We start from the raw sequence: 5000 nt of genomic DNA, 5'->3' as shown, positions 1-5000 counted from the left end.
TCCTCTTCCTCCCTCCTCTTTCTCCCACCGCCCCTCCTCCTTCCTCCTCCTCCTCCTTTTTCTTCTGGGAGGGTGGGAAAGGGAAGGGAGAGAGAGGGGGGGAGGGAGAGGGAGAGGGAGGGAGGGCGATGAGGCTACAATAACTCCCTTCTCCTCCTCCTCCTCCTCCCTCCTCCATCCTCCTCCTCCTCCTTTTCCTCCCACCGCCCCTCCTCCTTCCTCCTTCTACTCCTCCTCCTTCTTCTTTTTCTTCTGGGAGGGTGGGAAAGGGAAGGGAGAGAGGGGGGGAGGGAGAGGGAGGGAGGGCGAGGAGGCTACAATAACTCCCGATCCCTGCCTCTTTTCAAACTCCTCCCCGACCACTTTCCGTAATTTTTATTTTTATTTATTTATTTTATTTCATTTATTTATTTATTTACTAAACAACCGAGCTCTCAATTATCAAATCATTCTCATCAAACCGTCAAGCAGCCATTGAATATGATTAACCCACTGTGCCTGCATGTCCACTGTGATTTTAGTTTACTAATCGTGTTTACATATATATGGCTCCCCAGATGCTTCCTTCCCAAGGTGCCAATTACTAGTCTTAATGATCTAATCTGTTTACCGTTTTCCTTGAAAAATATTGCTATAAGTATTTAAACAACGCTATAGTGACCATAATGTCGGTAACAATAGCAGTATCGATATTAATAGTTCCTTGGTTTGGCAGAGTCCCAGCTGGGCCACTTGCATGTAACAAATTCACAAAAAGCTACAGCGGTTACTAATTTCGTTCTGGAGACACCTCGGTAGTCGCTCAATGTATGTTTAATCTCTCACGGAGGAGCTGTGGAGAAATTGAGTTGAGAAAAGTATTTTACAAGCTGTTTCCACCGCGCCGTTTCCACGCTTCCACACTCATATAACGTTAAAAATGCTCGTTAATGCTTAAAAGACAACTTTACATAGTTATGTCTTTTATATGGATTTTTACATAACACAAAACTTATATGAATATAAGTATGAACTCAAACTCAAACGCAGTATCGTGTACACAAAGATGAATAGCAACACACACTAAGAAATGTAAGTAAATACATACATCTACATGTACAACATGCATATTATTTTTTATACCATGCTTTACGAGTGAGCATGTTACATTTCTATTATTATATAAAACAAACTTCGTTGCCTTCCATTTACTGCCTTGGGTTACGTTAGGTCAGATACTTTAAAGCCTATCTCCTCCTTCCGCTGTCTAAAGTTCTCGTTTTTTTTTTTTTCTTCTTCTTCTTCTTCTTCTTTTATCTATTTATTATCTATTTATTAGTTAGTTATTGTTTTCATTTTCTTTCTCGTTATTCTGATGGCCACAGATAACTGGCTGCGTTTATTGCGTCACGTTAAGTATGGCCTGCAACGAGTATAGTTTCAATGGCATGTCGGGTAAGTTCAAGACGGTGGCACAGTGGGAGAGAGAGGGGGAGGGGGGAGGGAGACAGAGACAGAGACAGAGACAGAGACAGACAGTGACAGAGAGAGAGGGGGGGGAGGGTTGATGAAGTAATGGGGGGAAAGGAGGGAAGGAGGAATGAAAGGAGAGAGAGAAAGGCAAACAGAGAAAGATTCAGAGAGGAAGGGGTGTTGGGATGAAAGGAGGGAGGGAGAGAGAAAGAAATATAGACAGAGAGAACAGGCAAGAGAGGTTGATAATATAAAGGAGGAAGGATGTAGAAAGGAATGAAGGGAGGGAGGGAGAACGAGAGAGAGAAAAAAGAAAGATCAACAGACAAACAGAGACAGAATAACAAACGAGAGAGGGAGAGAATGAAGATGATGAAGTAAAGAAGGAAGGGAGGGAGGGATGAAGGAAGAGAGGGAAGGAGAGAGGGAGAGAGGAAGAAAGGAAGGAAAGAAAGATAAAAGAGAGAAAGAAAGAAAGATGGCGAGAGAGAGAGAGAGAGAGAGAATAAAGATGATGAAGTAAAGAAGGAAGGGAGGGAGGAATGAAAGAAGAGAGGGAGAGAGGAAGAAAGATAGGAAAGAAGGAAAGAAAGATGGAGAGAGAGAGAGAGAGAGAGAGAGAGAGAGAGAGAGAGAGAGAGAGAGAGAGAGAGAGAGAGAGAGAGAGAGACATTAGCACGATGCAGTAAAGATCAGGTAGGGTCAGTTAAAGTCCACTGCCCCAGCAATGAGAGATGAAACTCGTTCTGCATCACCCATATGTCTCGAGATCAAAAGATTTCGTTTTTACCCAGATAATTCACCTAAAACTAATCGTTATTACTCAAGGTAGGTATCAATGCCATATATAAGAGAGACCCACCAGGTGGCAACAGCCGTAACCTAGGCTAATCTTGCATCTTTTTTTTCTATTACGTTATTTCAGGATTTAACTTCATCATAATCATTATCGTAATCATTATCATTATAACTACCTTCATCAATACCATCATTGTCATTGTCATCATTATCATCATAACCATCACCATCATCAACAGTATCACCCTCCTCATCAGTATCACCATCACTACAACCACCATCATCATAACAATCATCACCACCACCATCTTCATCACCATCACCACCGCCATCACCACCGCCAGCATCAGAGAGAGAGAGGGAGAGAGAGAGAGAGAGAGAGAGAGAGAGAGAGAGAGAGAGAGAGAGAGAGAGAGAGAGAGAGAGAGAGAGAGAGAGAGAGAGAGAGAGAGAGAGATCCATATAAGCTTACACGCATACATACGTACGTGTATTCAAACAAACACTGACAAGCAAGCAGATGCATAATATAGTGTTTGTCAGAAATGTTTTGCTACTGGGTAATCTATCGTAGTTTGGGAACCCTTGCTCTAATTTATTTGATTCATATGATTTTATTAATATGATTTTATATATAAATCTCACTCGTGTCCAGTTTTAGTATCTTTCGAATTAGGGGGCGATTGGTAAATGGCAAACATTTCCCCGTGGAGAGAGTAGCTCTTATATTTCCCAATTTTCGCTATTCCCGCTGGAACAGAAAACGTTAATGCACGATATGTGATACCCGGAGAAGGAATGGAAATCAACAGTGCATCTCTTTAACATTCGTTGAAAGTTATGGTATATTCAGTGGCATACATTTGCTACAGCGCCACTTTCATATACATGAACATAGACTTAAACAATGCACATTTCTCCTATGATGACTTAATGACAAAGAAAATGATGCAGGTAATACATAATGAAAATAATAATAATAATAAAATAAAAAACAAACATTTGCAAATGTAAAAACGCAGATTGTGATGACTGTTAATTATGAAGCCCGCCACCTTATCCCCAAGTGCAGAGAGGAGGAGGCAGGGTGGGAAAGGGAAGGGAGAGAGAGAGGGGGAGGGAGGGTGGCAAAGGGAAGGGAGAGAGAGAGGGGTAGGGAGGGTGGGAAAGGGAAGGGAGAGAGAGAGGGGTAGGGAGGGTGGGAAAGGGAAGGGAAGGGAGAGGGAGAAGGAGAGTCTACAGTAACTCCCGATCCCTGCCTCTTTTCAAACTCCTCCCCGACCACTTTCCGTAATTTTTATTTTTATTTATTTATTTTATTTTATTTATTTATTTATTTACTAAACAACCAAACTCTCAATTATCATATCATTCTCATCAAACCGTCAAGAAGCCATTGAATATGATTAACCCACTGTGACATGACGTACTGTACCTGCCATGTCCACTGTGATTTTAGTTTACTAATCGTGTTTACATATAGATGGCTCCCCAGATGCTTCCTTCTCAAGGTGCCAATTACTAGTCTTAATGATCTAATCTGTTTACCGTTTTCCTTGAAAAATATTGCTATAAGTATTTAAACAACGCTATAGTGACCATACTGTCGGTAACAATAGCAGTATCGATATTAATAGTTCCTTGGTGGCAGAGTACTAGCTGGGCCACTTGCATGTAACAAAATTCACAAAAAGCTACAGCGGTTACTAATTTCGTTCTGGAGACACCTCGGTAGTCGCTCAATGTATGTTTAATCTCTCATTAAAAAGAGCGTATACTGTTGTGAGGGTTTAGATATTTTGGCAAAAATGATAGGGGCTATCGCGAACGTAAAAAAACACGGAGGAGCTGTGGAGAAAGTCAGGGGGACACAGTAGGTATTTCACAAGCTATTTCCACCGCGCCGTTTCCACGCTTCCACACTCATATACCGTTAAAAAATGCTCGTTATATATATGGATTTTTACATAACACAAACCTTATATGAATATAAATTTGAACTCAACACAAACACTGCATCGTGTACAGAAAGATGAATAGCAACACAGCCACAATAAGAAATATATGTGTATATAAATAAATGATAAAGAAATACATACATACATGTATGTACACATACATGCATATGTTCAAACTCCTATTTTTTTTTATCATCAATGCTTTACAGAGTAGTTAGTTATTCTTTTCATTTTCTTTCTCGTTATTCTGGTGGTCACAGAGTTTATTGCGTCACGTTAAGTATGGTCTGCATATCGGGTAAGGTCAAGGAGGTGGCACAGTGGGAGAGAGAGTGGGGGAGGGGGGAGGGAGGGACAGAGACAGAGACAGAGAGAGAGAGAGAGGGGGGGGGTGAGGAAGGATGTAGAAAGGAATGAAGGGAGGGAGGGAGAACGAGAGAGAGAAAAAAAGAAAGATCAACAGACAGAGACAGAATAACAAACGGGAGAGAGAGAGAATGAAGATAATGAAGTAAAGAAGGAAGGGAGGGAGGAATGAAGGAAGAGAGGGAAGAAGAGAGGAAGAAAGGAAGGAAGGTGCGTTGACCATGGGAACAGCGCGCCGGCCGGTGACTCGAACCCTCGAACTCAGATTGCCGTCTTGACAGTCGAGTTTTATTTTTTTTATGGTGCTCTATCAGATTCTGACATTGGCTGTCACAGCATGATACTCAGCATGAGTCTTCAGGATTAGCAAATGTATTTATCTTCATCATAATCATTATCGTATCATTGTTACTACCGATGTTATCA

This window comes from Penaeus monodon, chromosome 4, assembly GCF_015228065.2.
Source record: "Penaeus monodon isolate SGIC_2016 chromosome 4, NSTDA_Pmon_1, whole genome shotgun sequence".
Lineage (NCBI taxonomy): Eukaryota > Metazoa > Arthropoda > Malacostraca > Decapoda > Penaeidae > Penaeus > Penaeus monodon.
Note: the sequence above shows the minus strand (reverse complement) of the source record.